This window comes from Bubalus bubalis, chromosome 16 (genome assembly GCF_019923935.1).
Source record: "Bubalus bubalis isolate 160015118507 breed Murrah chromosome 16, NDDB_SH_1, whole genome shotgun sequence".
Lineage (NCBI taxonomy): Eukaryota > Metazoa > Chordata > Mammalia > Artiodactyla > Bovidae > Bubalus > Bubalus bubalis.
Genome location: NC_059172.1, coordinates 57,194,731 through 57,217,971, shown reverse-complemented (window position 1 = coordinate 57,217,971; position 23,241 = coordinate 57,194,731). Strand labels below are relative to the sequence as shown.

At 51.7% G+C, this 23,241-nt stretch overlaps 1 protein-coding gene and 1 long non-coding RNA gene across 3 annotated transcripts in view; one reads left to right on the top strand and one right to left on the bottom strand.

Annotated features, from left to right (window-relative positions):
* DSCAML1 (DS cell adhesion molecule like 1) overlaps window positions 1–23,241 on the bottom strand; it is a 370,395-nt gene that overhangs the window by 122,932 nt on the left and 224,222 nt on the right. The window lies entirely within an intron of this gene.
* On the top strand, window positions 6,726–21,577 carry LOC123329808. Its single transcript, XR_006545389.2, has 4 exons — window positions 6,726–7,723; window positions 8,117–11,656; window positions 11,984–12,099; window positions 21,515–21,577. It is a non-coding gene; the product is annotated as an uncharacterized LOC123329808 (long non-coding RNA).

Genomic DNA, 23,241 nt, shown 5'->3' with positions numbered 1-23,241 from the left:
TGCGGGTTGGCCGGGGTGAGTCAGGGCCAGGTTAGCAGGAGCTGGGGTGTAGGGTTGGGGTAGGGGAAGGGTCTGCCCCAAGCTCAAGGAAGCTGCAGCCCAGGTCAGAGCTCCTGAGGCCAGTTCCCCAAGTGAACAGGTCTGGCTGTTGGGAGCGGGGGGTGGGGGGCAGGCAGAATGAGCAGAGGAGGGGCTGAAGTTGGTCTCTTCTTGGAAGGGAGGAGGGACCACTCTGACCAGGGACATATTGAAGAAGTCAGGGGCTGGAGAAGACTGCATTCTATTAGTGATGAGGATGACGCTGATGATGGAAATTCTAATAGTTCTAACACAGCTGCTGGCCGTTGAGCATCTGCTTCGTGCCAGGCACAGTGGTAGACATTTTAATAGAGTATCTCATTTAATCAACATGATAACTCTGTGCAGTACACAAAGAAGCCCAGAGGGGTGAAGTGATGGTCCAAGCTGGTGAGAAGCAGCCTTGTCGTCATCCGAGTCCCTGTCTCCACTGTCACATCCTCTCAATACCTTATATTGATCCTCTCTCATCTGATACGCACACGGCCCCATGAAGCGGACAGGGCAAGGACCACTAATCCTCTTTACATTGAAGAAAATTGAGGACACCCAGTTTACTAGTGGGAAAGCCAGAATTAGAACTCAGCCTGTTGACTCCTAGCTAAGGCTATTTCCAGAACTCTCTAGAACTTGGAGAGGGCAAGCATTCCTGCCCTGCTTCTGCCTCTGCCTCTTCACAATGGGGGTATTGCATCCAGCTCCTGTGCAGCTTGACGGAGCCACCCCACCAGCTCCCTGGACCAGGCCTGGGAGAGGCCCATGGGCTCAGAGCACATTGGCGTAAGATCCTGCCCAGCCATCCTGGCCTCCAGGGCATGGGCTTTCATCTTGGGCATGCCAGCACTGCTTCTTCCCCACTGCCCATCCCCTCGAGGCTTTTCTTATTATTGCAAAATTAATCTTCATTTACTAAATAATTCATGAGGCAGTGACAGGAAATGCTTAACAAAGCATAAACTCCCCAGTCCTGGCTGGCCTGGACCATGAGCCGTCCCGAAGCCTGGGCTCCAGGGCTGCCCAGGGACAGAGGTTGGAGGGTGGGTACCAGGGCTCCTGGGCACGGCCACAAGTGAGCAGGACAGCTCAGGCTGCAGAAGCAGATGCTCCAGGCGATTGGGGCACAGGGATCACCAGGGAACATGTAGCAAACTGGGCATGTGTGCTGTGTGGGATGGCACCCCTCTACCCTGGGGAACAAGGCCCTCCTCTCACCTGAGCAGTGCAAGGTGGGCAGATGCCCTTTTCCTTGTGCGCCTTCAGGTCACCCCTTAACAGGAAGTTAGACTGCACCCAGAGAAGTGAGCGCTGAGCTCTGCATCAGGAGGCTGTGTCCTGACCACTTCAGCCAAGAGATCCTGGACCCTTGCTTCCCATCTCCCAGCTCTGGCTTCTTTGTGCAGAATGAGGACTTGGCCAGATGACTTTTTAGACCTCGCGCAGTAGGGGCACTCTGATGTCACCACTCCTTCTCTTAAACCCCGCTGTGGCTTTGTGCTGCCGTCAGGAGGAAAGCTGAACTCCTTTGTAACTTCCATGAGCCTTTTCCTGATGAGGGTACTGCCCACGTGTCCAGCTGTCCCCTGCTGCTCACTTTAGTCCATCTGCTCAGAACCACATAGCCTTCCCCAGTTCTCTCCTTCTCCTTGGGGTCTCAGCCCAGGAAGCCCCCTCCCCCCACCTGCCGGGGATGATTCCCACCCCATCTGCCCCCTCCACTAACATCCTGTCTTCAGTTGTAGCTCAGCTTTCACTTCCACTGAACACCCTGCAGGAACCACTTGGGACGGGCTGGACGCCCCTTGTACACGCGGCAGAGCCCCTGGGCTCCTTGCACACCACCGCATGCATTTGCCTTTGACACGTTCCCCTGTTCAAGCATGTGCTCCCTGAGGATGGAATAAGCACCAGCTTATCCCCAGTGCCTTGCACAGCGTGGCTTGGTGGATGTGGAATGAATAGATGATTGCACGCAATGATTCCATGGGCGTAGAAGCCCAGGAGGAACACATTTCAGGGCAAGGATGGGGGGTGAGGGAAGGAAGGGGGTGGGGAAGCAGCCAGAATAGCCTCACAGCCTCTGCTGGAGAGAGTGCGGGAGAGAATGGGCTATCATAGATGGCTGATGATGCAAGCCCTTCCGCCTTCAGCCTTGGTTCAGAGGGGCAGGCGTTCTGGGTCTGTGGGTTTGACAGAGTATGCACGTGGCCTTCTAAGGTGCCGTCCTTCCAGGAGGGGCTGAAGAGCCCAAGCTCCCATTAGTAACACATCATGAGTCCCCAGGCAGCCCCTTGAGCCCCACAAATGCTCCCCACCTAGAGCACGCCTCTTCCTGAACACATCACAGCCCTTCTCCCCTTGTGCCTGGACTCCATGCAACCCTCTGTGGGAATGCCACCTCCTCTGTGTGCTTCTCAGATCTCCTTAGAACTGTTTCTTGCTCTGAGCCCTCATACCTCATGGAGTGTGTTGAACACTATTGTGAGTTGCACTGAAATGTTGACATGTGGGTGTCCTTGGTGGAAGGTAAGTTCTCTGAGGCCCAAGGTCAAAGAAGCATCAATTAGTGGAAACCAATAGAGTTGGGCTGAATGTTAGTTCTCTGCCAGTAGCTGACACAGAGTAGGCACTTTGTGAATAAATGAATGTGAATGAATGAGTGAAGGTGCTTCACTTTTCAGGACTCAAGTTTCTTCTTTCCCATATTATAGGAATGTTGTAAGGCTGATAGACCCTGCATAGAAAGCTCCAATGTAGAAAATAAAGGGCTACTATTATTGCTACTCATCGGGACTTCCCTGATGGTCCAGTGGTTAAGAATCTGCCTGCCAATGCAGGGGACACAGGTTCGATCCCTGGTCCAGGAAGATCCCACATGCCACGGGGCAGCTAAATCCATGCGCCACAACTACTGAGCCTGCACTCTAGAGCCTACGCTCACAACAAAAGCCACTGCAGTGAGAAGCTGCACAGCAAGAAGACCCAGTGCAGCCCAAAATAAATAGATACAATTATTGCTATTCATCAGCATGCCCCACCCACACCTCCCATCCCAGACAACTGCTTACTGACATGAGATGAATGTCAAAAACCACACCAAACCCAATTCCTTGTTGGTGTGTCATCCGCCCCAACTCCAGTCCTGGGGGCAATTGGCTGCTTTATTATAGTGTGCTTATTTCTTGCACATAGAAGGAAAGTTAAAAGAGATTCAGGAAAATGAGGATAAAGGAAAGAGAGGAAAAAGCACACCCAAAGAACAAACCAGCATCGTACAAGGTAGACAGCGCTGCAGGATCCACGGTGCAGGCAGCCCAGCTTAGCCCTCACCCCCAAGCCTCTAGCTCTAGAAGCTTGTTAAATACTGAACCCCGACTGTGGTGGAAACCAGGCAGGGCTGGGAAGGAGGGTTCGGGGGCCAGCTGCATTTTAAAAACAACTGATAAAAGCTCCTCTCCTTGTGAACTTTCTACCTCCAAACTTTCACAGATGTGAACAAAGCTACGCGCCAGAGGGAAATTGAGTCTCATCGGCTGCCCTGAGGTCCTTAACGCCCTCCTGTGTCATCTGGGCCGCCTCTGTCACGGCGTGCGTGCCTCTCACGTTTGCTGCTCGTGCTTAGTTTTGAGGCATTTCACCACCATTACGTTAACTCCTTCTTGTTTGGAAAATGTAAAGGCAGCAAGTGTTATTAAGTGCTGGGCAGAAGAGGAAAACTATTAGCATGGGTACTGACATGGGGAGAATCTGAAAAGTGAGAAGCCGAGAGAAAATGACAAATGTTGCCCTGCTTCCCCACGGGATGAACTGTGTGACAGAGAGGACCACGCCGAGGGCAGAGAGTAAACCACGCAAGATGTGAGAAAGGCAGCCGGAAGACTGAGTTGGGGGTAGGGCCAGACCAGGGATGCGGGGGATGCCCCACCCAACGCCCACCCCATGTACAGGAGCTCAGAGCTGCAGAAGAGTCAGTTCATCTGTGAGATGGGCAGACGTCTCTTGGAGAACTGTCTCCCCAACCCCAGGGTCTGATGACCTGACCCAATTTTAAGTGTTTATGCTAGTCACAGATAATATTTTTGAATGCTCACTATGGCTCGGGCACTTCATGTGGATTGAGTTACCCTATCCTTCCAGGTAATTTTTATCATCATCATCATCATCTGTTTTATACGATATTTGTTTTAGGGAATGGAGACCTACAGAATAACTTGTGCAAAGTTAGAGAGCTGGTCAAGTGAAGGAGTCAGAAGGTAGGTTACCCTCCACCCCTGCTCGCAAATTGCAGAGACAGAACATGAACTCAGGCCTCTTAATTCCCATCCTGCCTCCCATCACACCAAACTACCACCTTTAGTTTATTCTGTACTATTTTTTGCTAAGGAGAAGTCAGAAAGGCTTCAGGGAGGTGGTGACATTTGAACTGGGTCTTGGTGGCTCAGATAACTGTTACTGGTCCAGTTTCCTTTCCTTGTAGGCCAAGAGAAAACTACATTTCCCAGCCTTCCCTGCAGCCAGGTAGGCCTGTATGACTGAACAATGGGATACAGGCTGAAACGATGCACCCACTCCAGACCTGGCTCCCAAGAGCTGCCGCATGTTCCTCCACACTCACCTCCTCTTCTCCACTTATTGGCCACATACCTGGATTTCAGTGGAAGACTCTGAGACCTCAGGAGAAGAACCTGGCCCCCAGTGACTCATAGGGATGTGATGTGAGAAATAAACTTGTAAGGTACTAAGTCATTGAGATCTTGGAGCTGTTTATTACAGCAGATTGCTTACCTTCTGTTAGAGCCCTGAAGGATGTGTTTGCAAAGACAAATAAAGTGGAGAGGACTTTCTGAGAAGTGAGACCACCCTGGGCAAACTTGGGAATGTGAGGGAGCATGTCAAACCAGCAACCTTTAGAGAGGGAAGGAGACAAATGAGCTAGAATGGTGGGGGCCAGCCAAGAGAAGACCTTGAATGCTGTTTTGGAGATGAGGGGGGAACTCAGGGGGTTTAACACTAAAGACTGACCATGTTTAATCTGAGTTTTAGAAAGATCATTCTAGTGCTTGTTTCCTCAAGACCTTTCCAAGGAATCCTGGTCTTGAGAACTGGTCATAGAAAATTCGGTCCTGCCTGCCCCTGGGGATTCACAACACACCCTAACACATCAATCAATTTCTAGCCTTTACTGGTTTACCTGCTTCGTAGGGCTTGCCACTATTTAAAGCTCTCATTTGCTTATCTTCTATCTCCTTCCACTAGAATACAAGCCCCGTGAGAGCACAAAACTTGTCTGTCTTATTTACCACCCATTCCCAGTTAGTCGCATACCCGGCACTTGGCAGGTGCTGATTATATTTTTGGCAACTGAGCAATTAAAGGCTCTGAGAAGTCCTGCATAAAGAATGGGTTCACTGTGTGTGTGAGACCAATTACAATTTCCCTGACTATCACACTTTGGAAATGCTGTTCTAGTGGCCAGTGGCAGATGGTGGAGTTCTTTGCTGACTATGCCTACCAACCCCAGGGACCACTGAGGGCCACAACCCTGCATGTGTTGGGGGTGGGGAGGTTCAGCTAAAATACAGGGATGCCCCCAGCCAAGGCAGCTGGAAGCTGGTGCTGAGGCTGGGGCCTTGCTCCCTGAAGAGCTCAAAGTGGGATTAGGTCTGCTCCCCGCCAGCCTGGCTCCACGCCAGCTGCAAGGCCAGCTTTCCACACGTGGCAGCTGAGGGGAGAGGCTAAGCTCTGAGGATTAATGCCGGCCTTGGGCAGGACCCAGCTCCCGAGTCAAATGATCTTCAGCTGGGCACCAGGAGCTCAGGCAAATGAGATAATGGAATCCAAGCTTCATCAGGGGAAGAGGCAGGGTCCAGCGACCTGAGCCCTGGTGGGGAAGGTATGGGGAGACCAGAGCTCTGGAGGGAAAACAGTGGCTGTATCCAGCTCAGTTTGCTCAAGCACCTGTGGTTGTCGGGGTCTGAGAGGTATCTCTAGGGTGGGAGCAGGGACCGCAGAGCAGGAAGGGGTTTTGTAGAGCACCCTCATCACTGCAGTCATCTCTACCATTTATTGAGCAGCTGCTATGCACCAGACATTGCTAATAGTCCTCTCAGCATCGTAGAGGTAGGGATTGATGTACGCATTTGACAGATGTTGACACTGAAGCACACGGGGCGGGGGTGGGGAGGGGTGGGGCTGGTGGGGAGCAGGGGAGGGAGAGAGGGAGGAAGAGAGAGAGAGATTTGCCCAGGATCCTGGAGTGAGTGATGGCCAGGCTGGGAGGAGGAACCCAGTCCTGGACTCGCTGCCCAGTGCTCTTCCCTCCACTCTCTGTGGCTTCCCGGAGCCCTAGGGCCTGCCCTTCTGTGCTCCTGCGATCCAGGCCTTCCCGGGCGAAGCCTCAGGCCCTGGGGCACTGCAAGTCCTCTGCTCTCCTGCTCAGAGCAGCTCAATGCGAAGACGGCGGAGGAAGACCAGGCCTCACGCCGCGCTCCCGTGGCGCCAGCTGTGCGCGCTGGCCTTGCTCTTCAAATCAAAGTTCTCACACCGCAGAAGCTCATTGCGGCTTCCACAAGGGCTCCCTCAGCTGTGGCCTCTTTGGCTTCCCAGCCTAGTCCTGGGAGGTGAGGTGAGTGAGGCTGAGGAGGGGGCCGCAAGTGGTCCCAGATCAGCCAGCTAGTGGCGGAGAAGCCAGGAGGAAAAGTCAGATTCCTGATGCTGTAACTGGCGTTTCCCAGTCATCATTATTAGCGTCGATTTCCAGCTATGGGGTATGGTCCTTGGGGACCTCCCCTCCCCACCCCTGGGTCCCCCGCCAGGGCCTTCCTGCCCTACCCCTGTTTTGTCCTGGGGTGTGTACTCAGGTCATGCTGGCCCTATTTCCAATCTAACACCAATGCTGGGCCGTTAGAAGGTGGTCAGTAAGTACCTGCAGGTGAATTATTAAGAAAACCACTGTCTGCAGGAATGGGCCTTGCAAAGAGCTGGTCCTCAAAATTCAGTTGAGTGAAGGTGAGCAAGCCATTCTTACCCACTGAAGGGGAAATAAAGTCGGGTTAGCTGCTGTACCTCTTTCATTAGATAAGAGATCATTGCTCAAGTTCCCCTCGGATCATTCAAGTGCAGGTTGAACCAGACCCTGCAGGAGGGCCTCAGAGTCCCTGTTCTCACAAACTCTGGGGTCAACTAGGTTTTGCCCTGTGCAGAGGGAGGGGAAAAGAGACCTTTCCGTGTTGGTCTCTTCCAGCCTTTGTCGTCACAGTGGTGACTACGGTAATGTCAGCTAACAGTTTGGAAGCCTGGCACCTTCAATGATGCTATCTTAGCTGTAAGAACCACTGTTTCAGCATCCCCTTCCCCAAATGGGGACATGAAGTCAGGGGACATGTTCAGGGTCACGCTGCTGCTACTGCTAAGGGGCTCCAGCCAGCACCCAAAGCTCACATACAGATCCTAGAGCAGACGGAAGGGATGTGAACATCCAAACCTGATCTGCTACCATCAGAGGGTCATGCCCAGAGCTGACTGTCCATCTGCTCTCTGCAAGCCTGTGTCCGGCCTCCAGGGGTCCTCACTGATGGGTACTGATGCTGACCAATCAGATTCCAGTCAGGAGGAATCTCTCAAGACCACTCCTGAGCTCCTGGCTTCGGTAAGGAGGCAGTCTACTCTCCATTCCTGAGAGCCTTCCCCTGAGCCCTTCATCCCTGGCCCCAGAGAATATCATGCCTGTGCTCCATCAGCCCCAGCTGAACCCTCCTCAGTGGGAATCCTGGAGTCCCAACACCCAGGGGCTCTGCAGAGATTGCAGCTCCCAGTGAAGCCAGCAACCTCTTTTCCCTGCAGCTTCTCCTGCCCATCCTGCCAGCTCCATGTGAGTGGTTCAGACCCCCTTGGAGTGCTAGATTCTCCCTTAGGCCAAGTTCTCCCCTATACCTTCTCAGGGGAGAGCCAAGGGCAACATCCTGAGGAGACTTTTGGAGGAGGGAAGGCAGCCACCCCTTTCCCAATGAAGGAGAGCATTGATTTCCTCCTTCTGACCCAGCCTATCACATCCTTCTGGGAACCCCAGCATAGTGGACGGAGAACGCCCTGCGCCTGCCAGCTACGACCGCCTTCCTCTGATGTATGGTCCCTCACACTTGGCGGAACATTCGAGAGGCAAATGGTGTTGGAGACTAGGAGCCAAAGAGGAGGCAGGACCCATCAGTGTCAATAACAGCACAAAAGCCCTCGCACTTGTCAAGTATGAAACCCTCGTAGGAGCTGTTGCATCATTTGGGTCCCATCACCATCCTGTTTGTGGGAAAGCCAGGTGCTTTATGTTCACTTATTTTCGAAGAAACTGAGGGCCGAAGGGAGGAGAGACCCCTGCTGGGCTCCCTCAGCCCAGAACTTGAACTGATCACTCGGGCTGGGCATCTCATCCAGCTGTGGTGGGCAGCCTGGTGCCCACTAATGGTTACTCAGTAGCATCCTCCCTGCTTCCTGGGCATTAGATAGAACTCGCTTCCCAGCCCTCTCTGAGCTGTTCTGGGACCAAGACTTCTCCAAAGCAGTGGATATCCAAGTTCTAGTTCCCCTTCTGTGTTGGGATGCAACCAACGTGAGACCCTAGGGGTGGGGGAACCATAAGATTGGAGAGGGCCTGGGTGCCTAGAGTCACCTACAGACCAGGCCATCACCTTGGACATAAACCTCTACTGTGTTTGAGCCAATATAACTTTGAAGATCCATAGCCTGGCCCACCCTGTTGTGCGTGCTCGTGTGTGTGCACACACACAGACACACACATATACACACGATGTATTTAATCTTGTATGTTTTGTGCATTCAGGGCAAGGGGGAGAAAATGATGAAAAGCTGCCTATCTAACAGTCCCTGCCCTCAAGGAGGATACAATATAGTTGGAGAGATGAGGCTGACATGGGTGACAGGTGTTTAGCCAGGCTCCACTAAGTGTGATTGAAACGAGTAAGTCTTCTGACTTAGGGAAGGCATCTCTGATTCTGCTGAATATCAGGTGCTCAGGCTTTAAGGACAGGGAGGATTTGGTTAACAGAGTGGAGGGGCTGGGCCTTCCCGGAAGGAAGGACAGTGGAATAAAGGCTTATCTGCAGACACGTGCATTCCAGGGCTTCTCTGGATGAGCTGAAGCCCCCAGGCTGTTGTGCTAGGTCCTCCTCCTGGCCTTCATGCAGGACATGCCTTGAGGGTGAGGCTGCCGTGGCTGGAAGCTGGGGAGCCAGGGTGTCTTGGGCTTCGACCTCACACACCTCTTGGGGTCCTGGATCCTTCCCATCCCTCCAGGACAGCCATTCCTCTGGGTGCCCAGGGCTGCAGTGGCGTGAGCTCAGTGAAGAGTCGGCTCACTCCAAGAGCTGCTCCAGACCCAGGCTTTCTGGGGGAAATCCCTTCATCCCTGGAGTGGAGGGCTGGCTCCAAAGCTGCTCTAAGGTGGACTTGTGTTGGTCCCCTTCTCCCTCCTGGGTCCCTCCAGCTCTAAAATCCCAGGGTTTTCTGGAGCTAGGAAGGAGGGCCAAAACTCTTGTTCCAGGAGTTGGGTGGATGGGAGGGAGGTTTAGAGCACCCACCTGACCTCTGACCTTGACTCCCAGGCCACCCTGGGTGGGCCTCTTTCTGGCCCTTGGGTCTCAGTTATCCCCTGTGGGATCCAGCTCCACAGCAGGACCAGTGGGCACTGTGTATTAGTGGGGCAGAAGAGCACGTTATGATTCCCTGGCTGGTCCCCAGAGGCCTGTGCCCGGGGGTGTCTGTGCTGCTCTCAGAAGATCCTAGAGACCCCTCCACTGTGAGGAGAAGACGAGGTCCGGGGTGGCTGGTGGTGGGCTCAGGACGGGGCTGCCTGCTGTTATTACCTGGAAGCTGAGCTGTTGTGGTCTGCTTGTTCCCTGTCCTCTGTCTCAGACAAGCCTCTGCCAGACAGCTGTGGGGTGGCCTGTCCCCTAACCCGTAGGCTTTTTAGCATCAGCCCTCAGATGTGAACCCCAGGAACCCGCATCCTCTGCTGTGCCTCTGTTGTCATCTCTCCTCTGAGGACCGTTCCAGGCATGCGGGCCCCTGAGCCTGGATCCCTCCCACCCCCCAAGGACAGAGGTTGAGGCCCCAGACCAGGTGAGCTCTAGGGTATCAGGTCCTCTGGGCTCTCTCACCTGCCTTGGGGCCCAGGGCAAACCTGGGAACCCCTTGGGCACCAGCACCAGCCGCACCACGTGAAGCAAAAATGGAGTCCACTGCACAGGCCTGGAAGGGGAGGCCTGGCCCGGCAGACCTGGCCACGTGAAACCGCAGGGGCCCAAGTCCATGTGAGCCAATGGGGTTTCAAGGGAAGCTCAGTTATGATGAGTTGCCTGGAAGGGGAAAGGCTTCCAGGGGACCTTATGATCGACTTTAAATCAGTAGTTCTTGGGGCTTCCCTGGTGGCCCAGTGGTGAATCCATCTGCCAAGGTAGGAGACACGGGTTTGATCCCTGGTCCGAGAAGATCCCACACGTCGGGGAGCAACCAGATCTGTGCACCACAACTATTGAGCCTGTGCTCCCGAGTCCTGGGACCGCAACTGCTGAGCCCACATGCTGCAAGCACGGAAGCCTGTGTGCCTCAGAGCCTGTGCTCCACAGCCGGAGAGGCCACCATAGTGAGAAGCCCACGATCACAACCAGATAACAGCCCTGCTTGCCACAACTAGCGACATGCCCTCGCAGCAGCAAAGAGCCAGCACAGCCAAAAATAAATAAATAAATAGTTTTAAAATAATAGATCTAATGGTTCTCAATCTTTGCATATTAGGGTCACTTTTCAAAGTTCGGAAGCCTCGGCTCTACCTGTGAAGTTTGAGTTTGTAGGCTGGGGTGGGGTCCTGGCATCTGCTTTTGCTGGAGATCCTGGTGCACAGCTGGGGCTGAGGGGCTTGTCCCTGGCCTCCCTCCCCGCTAATTAAGGCACTGTGATTCGTGGTCTCTATACCAGGCAGGGCTCTTCTCTCCACACACCGTGGTGTGCTGTAGGGTGGCTTTCAGAAAGTCAAGTCTGTGTCCGCACGGCTAGGGAGAGAGGCCTGTCTGAACTGTAGAACAGAGAGAGGGTGGCTGGTCCCGGGGTTCTTGTCTGGTCCCTGAGTCCTTGCCTGGGCTCTGGGTAGGATGCACAGAGGTCTGGAATTCCCAGACTCTGCCTCCATGAAGGGCAGCCTGTCTCCAGTGATGCTCCTATTCTGTCCTTCATCAGCACAGCCTGGCTCTGAGCTGGATCCCGCCGGCTCCCTGTGATGACTCCCATGATGAGGCATCCGGGCCCTTCACCCAAATCCTCCGGGACCACCTGCTTCCACTTAACAATAGCATCTGTGAGCAAGTTGCCGCAGGAGGGCAGTTGGCCTGCTAGGGGCGAGGGCCTCATTCTCGGCTTTGCTAACTCCACATTGGTCCACGAGGGGGTTTTCATCCATGGGAAAGGGTCAACCATCTTTCCAGGGTGCAAGGGGGCTGCTACCGTGGAGCACAATCACTGACTTGGCTCACCCAGTGGGTGTGGCCTTCCTCTTCCCCCCCCTACAAGTGAGCAGGTGACTTTCTCAGCACTGGACCCCACTCACGTTTACTTGGATGCTTTCTACTTCGTCCCCCCTCATTTTACTGCCAACATTTTTTATCACTCTCCAGCTTCTAGTGTCTTTTTAGTCAATAGAAATGAATTAGAGAGCTACGATACGGTGCTTATTAAAGAAGAGAGTATCCAGGAAGCTCGTAACACAGTGCCTGGCACGTGAGACATGGTTAGAGAAGGAAACCTCCCCACCACCCCTTCCCAAAGCCTCATACAACACAAGTGAAGCCTGACTGTTCTCAGCGAGCTCTTTTCTCTCTGTACCCTAAACCCTTCTTGCTTTCAGTTCCCGATCAGGCAGGAGCTAATGGAGAGAAGGATCCCGCTGCGTCCTGAGTGTCAGGAAACAATCAGCTTCAGAGTCAACATTTTCATCACTGCAAGTGGATAATCCAAATGCAGGTAATTGAGAACTGGGTTGCAGGCACAGCAACGATCGCCTTCAAAGGCTAATTACCGTTGACTTGAATATTCTAGGCATCTTACGCAGAGGCAATACACTTTACACATGGCTGGGACTTCATTTCGAAATTGAGTCCCTGATTTAAATCTATCTTACAACTTAGTTCTATACAGTAAACCCTATTCCCCACCCCCTCAAATCCACAGTAACAATGCTGTGAAATGGACAGAGCACCAAATTACATAATAGGCAGTGTGGTCTAATCCTAGAGTCTCCTAGTACAGGTATCACCCAAGGTTACTGAGTCTCTCTGGTCTCTGGCCCAGGAGCTGGGCCTGGAGCAGTGTTCTCTGGTCCTGGTCCATGGCCTGGCTGGACCAAAATCACCTGGAGGATGTTTTACAAAGTACTGATATTCCGGTCCTGCCTTTAGATTGCCCTAATTCAACAGCTCTTGGTAGGGCCTGAGCATCAATATGTTAAAAAAAAAACAAACCCACAGTGATTTCCATGCTTGGGAACTGTGGGGCTAGGGAAGATCTTCTTGTCCTACTTGTCCCATTGGAGGCCTTTACCCCTCCTTACTGAGACCCTTACTTCTCTTGGCTTCCATGATGGCATTTTATCCTGATTCCGACCCCGCTCCCCATTGCCACACCTTCTCCCTCTCCTTTCCTGACTCCTTTCTTCTGTTCTACATCTAAATAGGGGTACACAGCAATGTCCTAAACCTCCTTCTCTATCTAGACTCTCTCCCTTGGTTTCTGTATCTACTTTCATGGCTTTAAATCCCACTCATCTGCCAACGACTTCCCAGGTCTGAATCTGTAGCCCTAATCGTCCCAAAGTAAGAAAAGAACTGCCAACTTTTCCCCTCTACCTGGATGTCTAACAGTCATTTCAAGGTAACATGTCCACAACAGAACCTAGCACTCCAACCTGTTTCTTCTAGCCTTCCTAGTCTCCATAAATCTACTCTATTCCCATTTTAATCTAGTCAGATGCTAATCCCAAAATACATGCATTAGCCTTTTTTCTTTCTGCCCTTATCCAGTCATTGGCAAGTCTTGTTGACTTGATCAACACATGTATCCCAGATCCACCTACTTCTCTCCAAGTGTATCGCTTCATGCTGCAAACAGTGAAAGATCTTGTGTGCTGTAAGACCCAGCACAGCCAAATGAATTTCAAAATTCAGTCAAATAAATAAATGAATATTAAAAAAAAATACCCAAAACCCCACTAAAAATATTTTTTCAAATTGTGTAAGAAGTTAAAAAAATTAAAAATGAACATTCTCTATCCAAAAAAAGAATATTGAATAATTAATTATGTTATTCCGTGTACAAATTTTGTGGAGTGCAAGAAGGTAGCTTTGAATATAGAGTAACTAGGGAAGAGTTTCACTGCTTCCTGTAGCCACTGAGCTTTCTGGATGTTTCCGGCTTCAAAGCTCTGCTTCTAGGAGACACGGTGAATTCCATGGAAACAGGGACCAGGCCTGACTCATCTATAGATGCTCCCAGAGCTCAGGGTTGTACTGAGCTCCACAGATGTTGGTGAAGAGCATGAACGGATAGTCTTCTCCTGGGCTAAGGAAGGAACTGGAGGAGAAGGGGGAAGGAATGTGATCAGGAGGTGGGGGGATGCCATGCGCACTTGGTTGGCTCTGGGTTAGCTTTGTTCTCTACTTTCTGGGTTGGCTGCCTCCAAAGCTCCTTTCCATCCTTCCTTGTACATACTGAGAACAATGCAAAGTCCCCAGCACCTGTCCCACTTGGGTGCCACCTCCAGGAACTTGAGGTCAACGTTAGCTGTAAGGGGCGGTCTGGTCAGGAGGTAGAGTGAGAGCAATGAGCGGTTAAGTCTGGACTGTGTGTGCACTCTGTAACCTTGGGCAGGTGCTCATCTCTCTGTTTCTCCATTTCTTTCTTCATAAAAGGAATGATTCATAGTCAGAGGTGCTCACAGGATTGCTGTGATGATGAACTGAGAAAATGCTCGGAAAGATCTCTGTGGGGTACCCTGCACACAGTAGTTGCTCAATAAATGTTGGTCATTTTAATCATTACTGAGAGTTGCAGCCTTGAACTGGGACCTGGGTCCAGGGATCCTCTGCCTAGAATTTCCTCATCCCTTCCTACCCTTTGCAGCCACAGGCAAGTCACCTGGAGCCTTCCTCGTCTCTGCTTCTTTTTTTTTTTTTTTACAACCAGGATAATGATAGCTCCCCTTCCTTCCAGCACTGCTGTGTGGATTAATTAGTGTTAATTAATGGGCTTTGAAAATGAAAAGCACCTAGGTAAGTGCTGATCATGATTATTAATGGGAACCATGAGCCTAGAGAAGGCGCCGTACAGGGTCCTAAAATTATACAGATTACAGAACAATGACAGGAGTTGAGAAAGTGGCTATTAAGCTCTGAGGCTGGGGCCCCAGGTCTGCCAGCCTGCCAAGGTCTTCAAACCAGAACAAAAAACTCGCAGTCATTTGCACGCAAAATTCCGTGGTGAGCCAAGGAGGTGGGGTACCTTTAGCAAATGTCACAGACTGGAAGGGACCATTGAAGGAGGCTGAATCAAGGTTGTCTCCTCGGGGAACTCGGCCCTTCCGCCCCTTTGAAGAACGTGCGGTGCCTGTGGGCTTTGAGGAAGGCAGGGACTCCCCACCAGAGTGATCATAAGAGGAGTCACCATATATTGCCTACTACCCATGAAAGCGTAGTTTTCTAGTAAACAGCATGCATTTAGGATTTTACATGAACGCATCCTCTCTTTTTTTGGAGGAGTCAGGTTTAACGAGGTACAATCTGCATTCGGTATAACCCACCCTTTCAGTGCGCAGTTCTAAAAATCTGGACTAACACCGATAGTCTTGTAAATACCACCTTAATCAAGATACAGAAGAATGTCGTCACCTGCCAAACTCCTTCAATCCCTTTGTGGTCATCCCCACCCCCAGCTCCCGGGAGCCGCTGATCTGTTTTCTGCCCTTGTAGTCTTGCCCTTTCTGGAATGTCATATAAACGGAATTATACAGCAGGTAGCCTTTCGAGACCGGCTTCTTTCACCGAGTACAATGCATCTGAGCATAATGCATTGAGATTAATGCATGTAAAATCCACACACTGAGAATTTTACATGCACGTGTTATCTCTTTTCATCCTCAAGACAATTCTGAATTACGTGCTATTCTTATCCCCATTTTATAGACGAGGAAATTGAGGCTTAGAAATGTTAACTTGATGAAGGTCACTCAGCTGGTAAGTTAATTGGAACCAAGATTTCAACTCAGATTTTTGATCTCAAAGCCCATGGATTTAATCACTGTGACACCCCCTCAGCAGAGCAGGGTATTACAGTCTTTCTAGAAACCAACACAGCAGACTTGGTTCATGGTTTGAATTGATCCTGTTCTTTTTTTCCAGAGGCCCTCTTGTTCTCTGAGTTCATTCCTATTGCCTCAAAATTCACTTCTTGTGTATGAATTAGAGACCCGCACCTGACCCCTAGGTTACAACTTCCTGTAAGACACAGCACAGTTCTCAAGGAGGTCTCTGGATCAAGTAAGAGCAAGCTCATTTTGAGAAGACAGGGTGAGTGCAGGGGACAAGAAAGGCGTCAAGGACTTGCAGAAGAGAAAGGTTAAGTTCCCTTTCTTGGGAGAATCACAGCCTGCTTTCTTTTGGACTCAGTGTCTAAATTCATCTCAGCTGCTGCTTTGTTGATTTGGGGCTCTGCATCCATTTACAAGTCCAATGGGATCTGGGGGTGCAATGTGGTTTGAAACCATAAAACTCTTCTCCATTTCTTTGGAGAAGTGCTGACGGGGGCTGTGGAAGGCAGCGTTGATACGGACTCAGCAATTAGTACACCAACAAAGGCATTTTCCTTGCACTGGGTCCCTGATGACCTCGCTGGTGGAGAGAGGGATGAGCCAGTTTCCACAGCCCATGTGACCCTTTTCTCTACCCACCCCTCCCACTATATCAACAATTATTAAGATGTGCATGAAAGTGCATTGACCTAGTTGGAGGTTTCATAAATATAAATAAATTAAATGGTTATGCCTAAGGATGCCTGGGGAAGCATGTGGGGAGGAAGGGGGAGGGTTGCTCATGGTTGGATGGAGAATGAGGGGCCCGCAAGCCTACTGAGTGAAAACCAGAGAGGACCAGACTCTAAGGGAGAGCAAGGAAGCCACAGGGCCCAGCCTCAGTGCCAGGACCCTCCGTTTCTGGGGCTGGCTGAACTTGGTGTCCTGGCTAGTGGATCATGTCTGTGCCTGGATGTGGATTCCCATGGGCCCCAGTGCTGCTGGGTGGGGCCCGCACAGTGGAGCAGGCCCCTAAAAGCCCCAACTAGCATCTTTGGCCACCAGGAGTCTGGTTAGTTTATCCCAGTGTGCTGGAAAGAAAGAGGTTCTTTTTGTGCTTTGAAATGAATAAGGTTGAATGTGCTGAAGCTTAGGGTGTGAGCGTGGCTTTTCAGTACTGATTTTCAAGAGAGAAAGGGGACCAGAAGATGTTCCCGGCCCTTCACTCTTCCCAGAATCCATTCACATCATGATCTCATTTCGTTCTTACAACAACTTTGCACAGGAGGCAGGGATATTATTAACACAGCCATTCCCATTTTACAGATGAGAACGCTGAGGCCTAGAAAGATGAAGTGAGTGATTCATGGTCACCCAGTGACTAGGTGGTTTTCTGATTCATGAAACCATGGCCTTTTCCTTCCCCACGTTGCTCTGGGGCCTCTGGACAGTCTTGGGATCCTTGCCCCTCATTTCTTCTTTTCTATCAATGCCTCTTCCATCACCAGACCGTTCACATCTGAGTCTCCTTGCCTCTGTGTCTGTCCCTTTCCAGTTCCTTCTGCTTACCCTTCTGTCATGCATATCTTCTCAACACTGCTCCCACCTCAGCAACCCTCTACTCAAGAGTCCTCTGCTCCTCTTTCTCTAAGGGATGCTCTCCAAAATGTAAGCCTGCTTGTTCAGCCTCCACGGCCTGATCCATCTCACCCCTATGTGAATCCCTTACCCATCTCAATCCAAATACCTGCCACCCTGCAATGCTCAGCTGCAGCCCCAGCTTTTTGGGTGACTTTCCTGATGGTCCTAACCCACACCGCTGTCTCCCTTATCCCGTGTCACAGAGCCATTACCCTTAGCCTTGCATTGTTAGCCACCCCGCTCCAAGTCCCTGTCTGCCTCTGCCCCCCCATTAGCCTGTGAGTCCTTCGGGAAGCATCTGACAGCATAGCTCCAGACCCCTTCTTAACCCCACTTCCTTGTGACAGGTCATGCCCTCTCCACATCTTCCTCAACTACATGGGAGGGGGCTGAACCCAGAGATCCTAGAGGCCCTTTCCAACCCCACGTTCCCTATGATTGGTGAGGGATGCTGGACCCCATCAGACAGTGGGCAAAAAGGACTGATGGTCTAGCATGGCTCTTCTCCAGGAATTTGCATTTTAACAGGCGTGACGCTTTCAGGAAAGGAAAGAAGCTCTGACATTTTGGGGTGGGGGTGTGGGCTTCCTGGTGCCCTGTGGGGGGTCATCTTCTCATGGCCAAGGGCCAAGCCTGCTTTGTGGAGATTATTCTACTCCCCAATGCCTTTCCCCTACCTCTCCATGCAACATTAAGGGACCCTCAGGGAACTAAGAAAATAGAAACACATTTAAATTCTTTTCCACTTCTGTCCTCTTGCATTCAGATGACTAACTCATGCCGGCCTCATCTCCCTCGTCTCTAACTTTGGGCTCTAACCCTGAGGGGCAGGGATCCTGGCTTTGTTCTAGCTCCATTTCTACATGGAGACTCAGATGCCAGGATCTCAGTCTAATTCACCACTTGCCCTACACCCCTACTCCCACCCCACCAAGTAAAGAGTCCTACCAACTCCTGGAGGGTTTGGAACAGGAGGAAGAGAGGCAAACTCAATCCTGAGATGGGGCATTTGGTGGCTCAGATGGTAAAGAATCTGCCTGCAAAGCAGAAGACTCAGGTTTGATCCCTGGGTCAGAAAGATCCCCTGGAGAAGGGAATGGCTACCCACTCTAGTATTCTTGCCTGGAGAATTTCATGGACAGAGAAACCTGTGGGCTACAGTCCATGGTGTCACAAAGAGTTGGACAGGACTGAGCACCTAACATTTTCACTTTCCTTTTCACTAACCAATCTCAAAGCTGAGCTGGAAAGCAAGGTATCTGTCTGCCATTGGACCTGTGTCAAGTTATCACCTGGGACCAAGTTTGCCCAGATCCAGAGAGCGCCCCTTGGACACCTGGTGGATCAATAAGACTTGCTTAGGGTGAAACTAGATTGCTTCTGTTTCCACCTTTCAGGGTCCTCAGAGCAACATTCTCAGGGTCTGGGTGGCTCCTGGCATGTCTACTATTTGTCCCGTGTTCTAAGTCAGGAAAAATCAATATGCACATTGTCCCCAGTGAACAGAGAGGGTATGGCACATTCACTTGCGGCGCAGAGGAAAAGAGCACGGGCTCAGGCCAGGGTACTCGGTCTCCTCCTCTGTAGACTGGTTTGACAGCAGGTCCGACCTCACTGAGTTGTTGGAAGGATGACGCACAGGGCTGGTCCGAGGAAAATGTTACCTCTTGTTATTATAACGTGACTTAGAGTCAGAGCGAAGATTACGAGTTAGTAATGGATGGCCTGACTATTTGCTACTGTTTCATTTTGATGATACCGTCCAGATAATTTCTGCCAATATTCTACCCTCGGGTTATTCTGGGCTTCCTCTCTTCACAGTCATTCAATGTTTCCATGTGACTCATCTCATCCTGATGCTCAGAAAAGCAGAATTAGGAATTCATATTTTTGACCCCTTAAAGTGCATTTCAAATCAAATGGAGATGATTTTGGGGGAGTCATCTGTTGTCTCGAGTGAGGGGTTTCATAGTTTCTACAAATACATCTGTACGAGTACATAAACAGAGTGGCACTGGTATTTTGGGGATGTCACTGGGACTCTGGGGTGGTACAGCTGACTTCTAAGAGCACCCCCTGCTGGTCTTCAGCGAGCTGTGACGTAGGAGGCGGCAGCAGGACAAGACTGGTGGCAAAGCTGGTGCATTCTGTCGAGGAGCTTGGGGAGTGTGAGTCGCCAGGGCAGGGGACCCCCATTCATTCCTGGAGGCTGAGCTGAAATGTCACTTCCTCTGTGAAACCTTCTTGGCCAATTTCCTGTCAGAATGAATCACACCTTTCCATGTTCTCATAGCATTTGCTTTTATACCATGGGTCTGTCCCCTCGAGCACCCAGAGGGCAGGATGCTCCCTGATTTATCTGGGTGTTCTGAGTATCCAGCACCATGCCTGGAGCAGGGGAGCCTCTTAGTAAATGTTTGCTGATAACGGCATGAATGCCTTTGGTGTGACTGGCCACTTTTAGAAGCTTAGAATCCAGGAGGAGAGACCTGAAAGCCAGTTGGACCAACCTCCTCCTTTTACAGAAACTAAGGAGGGGAAGGGACATGCCCAAGGTCACACAGTTGGTGGCAGAGCTAGGATGAGAATGCAGGGCTCTCAATTCTGGACCCGGAGCTCTGTTCTCTGCACCTTGCAGCTGCCTGCTTCCCACCTTACCCACTCTTCCATCTGTGGACATGACAGCATGATCTGGGCTCCATGGGAGGATGGATGGGGAAACTGCGGACCCCACCCCTAAGGTACAGGACACAGGCATTCCTTCATATCTCCCATTGTGACCCCACAAGGTAGCCATCTGAGTTAAGGAGGGCCCCCTACCCCCTTGCAACATCCCAGTGGGAAGATCAACATTTGTCCTTAACTTCCCAGCCCCTAGGTTTAGGGCAGCCTGACCTTTAACCCCCACCAAAGTAGGGTACCACTTGTAATAAAGCTCACCCTGGGCTAAGAATGCATCTCACCCTTCTCCTTCCCCCAAGTCAGTCCTGGCAAAGACACCCTCTTTTTTCCAGTGTTCTCTTTCTAGACACCCTATTGCCTATGCTCCAAATACACATCCCACTGGTCCTTTGGGCAGACTGAAGCTTGCCATGAGACACAAAATCTAAATCTTGAACCTTTTCAGGAGATCAGAGAGTCCACAGCAGCGCTGGATTGAACCCTGTTTTCTCCAGTTCCCATTTCCCTTCCTGAAGCAACAGCTGGGGTCTTAGTGGTACTGGGGAGGGGGCTAACGGCACAGAGTAGGCAGAACTCTCCCCAGGGTTCTTTCCTGACAGGCCTTCCTGCTTCTCTCCTCTTCCAGGGATGTCCTGGCAACTGCAGAGGGACTTACCCTTGATGCCTGCCCCTTCCAGCTCCCCAGTCTTTGGCCTCACTTCTCTTTGGCTAGAGGGGAAATGCTGGAGGGAAGGGGCCCAATGTGCTCAATCAAGACAATTGGAGGAAGGTCTCTTGCAAGGCTCTTTGGATCTAGGGAGCCAGCCAGAACTTTCCAGAGAGGAAGGCTTCCCTCTCTCCGTCCAGCCCATGCTTCTGTGATGGGTTTCTAAGGGCAGGGAAGAGGCTTCAGAACCCAGCCTTTCCATGAGCTGGGCGATACAGTGCTTTCTTATCCACTAAAGGACATTGACTGAGGTTGATTCCTGGAGCAGAAACCATTTTCTGGACCTAGGATGACATCTCCCAGGGTTTCAGTGATCTGGCATCTGGCACCTTGGTTTTTGGGGGTAAAGATTGCCCAGTGCCAAGGCCAAGCTCACCTTTCTGGAGCACAGTGATTATCACAAGGTGTGAGGCCCCTTGGGGTTCTAGCCAATAGCCTCCTACAGTCCTATCTGGTCTCATCCTCCAGGACAGACATACAGTCAGGGTGGCCCTTTCCTGGACAGGTTCTTTGGGCAGGTGGCCACATGCCATGGCATCCACCCAGCTTGTTCCAGGAGTCATTGCCATTGCTGCCACCCCTGGGGATGCCCTCTGAGGCCAAGATCGTCACCACTGCCTTCACGTGTCTGGGTAACCGAGATAGCTGACGTGCCAGGCAATGAATCAGTGCTACGAGCATCTCATTTAATTCCCTCTCAAAAAAAATCCTGTGATACAGACACTATTATTATCTCTATTTAATAGTTGAAGAAATTGAGAGGGAAAGGAGGTGAGTAACTTGCTCAAAGTCAGCCAGTTAGGAGATGCTGAAGCCTGGGTTCCCGTGAGGCAGGCTGTTGACACCCAGATCCATGCCCCTTCCAACCTCCCCATCACGCTGCCACCCTCCACTCTCCCTTCCCCCGCCACCACCTCGCTTCTCTGTGACCCTGCGATTTGCCTCCCAGCACCTGCTCTGCTCCCCAGCCCCGCTGCAGGTCTGAGGGATGTAAAAAGTGCCGCCAGCCTGGTCCCGGCTCTGAGTGTTGTTGACATCTCCTGTCATCCCCCCACCCCCGCCTCCTCCAGGGAGCCTGGGACCCCAGATGGAGGAGCTGCCTGTCAGAGCTGAGTCAGACCAACGTTCTCCAAGTCTCTCTGCAGCCTGGATCCCTGGCTGTCCCGCAGAGCCGTCACCGAGATGATGAGTGAACGGGGCAGGGGACAGAATCGGAGCAGTTACTCTTCTGGGAGTGGAGATTGAAAGGGAAGGAATTGCAAATTTTAAAAAAAGCCTCCCTTGGTTTTCAGGATTAGAGCCCTTACTGCTCTTCACACTGCCTCTGTGTCCCTTATTCCCACCTGACTGAGAGGCAGAGACAGAGCAAGCCGGCACCAATGCGGGCCTTTCGAGGGCTCCCTCCTCAGTGGGGTAGGGGTCAGTGGGAGGGCCGTGCGAAGCCTCCCTGGGCCTGAAGGTCCCTGCCCTTCTTTATCCAGGATTCAGATCTTGAGGTCTGACCTCTGGGACCTGGTGACAATATCGTTCTAAACCTCCGGGTAGCCTTTCACCACTGGGGTGACACGGTGCATAGTATTTACTTCACAAACACTGACGTTGCACTTCAGCGTGGCAGGTGCCATTCTAAGCACACTGGTGACATGAACTCATTTAATCCCACGACAACCCTCTGGGCCAGGTTCCCACCGTTACCCTCATTTCGAGAGTGAGGAAGCTGAGGCACTAAGGGGACATAGGTTGAAGCTGGCAGGTCTGGGAGTGGCCCAGGCTGTGCGGCACCGGGGTCTGGATCTTACACACCCCCAAGGCTGCTGTCTTTGTCAGCAGCTCCTGCTGGGAGGGCGCTGTGTGCTGGCATTGCAGGCTTCCCTTCTCTGGGACAAAGGGGTGCATTCACTGAGGTCCAAGTGCCCCCCTGGTCATGGGAGGGCCCATTCTCGTCACTTCTGGTTTCCTTTCTGACCTTAGGTAGCCTGTGCAAACTGCAGGGGCAAATTAATCCAGGCTAACACGGGCTGCAGTTCCCACACAAAGCCGTGATGACAAAGCCCTCCTCCCTGAGGCCCCTGAGCAGGCACATCGAGGGGCAAGAAGCATTTTGTAGGTTATTATGCAAACACATATGTACCCTGGATGCTGGCGAGGCAGAGCCGGAGCCTTCACACCCCACAGCCTCAGCTCGGCTGCTGGAAAAAGCTCTGAAGTACATTGTCATCAAGGGATTGTCGAGCACGAAACATCTGAGATGCTTGTATCCAAACAGAAGGATGCAGTGGGGCGGGGTGGGGGAGATTGCGACCCAAATGTTGACATCAATGCCCAGGAAGGGAAGCGGATGCGTGAGGTTGGCTTGGGGTTCTTGTCCCCATTCTCACAGCCCCCAACCCCCTTGGATCCTTCTCCCCTTCTTCTTCTTCCTCCCATCTCCCTCCTGCTCTGACAATTGGGGAACATCATGCAGGATCAGGGGACCCTGCTGCCATCTGTAGAGAGGAAAATGAGCCTCATTGACCCAAATAAATAAAATAAGCACACACAGGGGGAGAGTGGCTGCTGCAAAGAACAGGGCACGGTTTTCAGAGATTCACGCAGGGAGGGCTGGGGTTGTGGACTCAGAGGCCCCCACTTGGGCTGACTCCAAGCCTTGGGTGTGACTTGGGAAGGGGGTGGCAGCTTCCTCCTCCACCACGATCAAATGCAAGCGTGAGGGGGTCGTAAATACAGAGAAGCAGATGACAGACATCATAGCGTATTAAAATGTAAGCACCCGGCCCTGTCTCCTGCCCACGTCCCC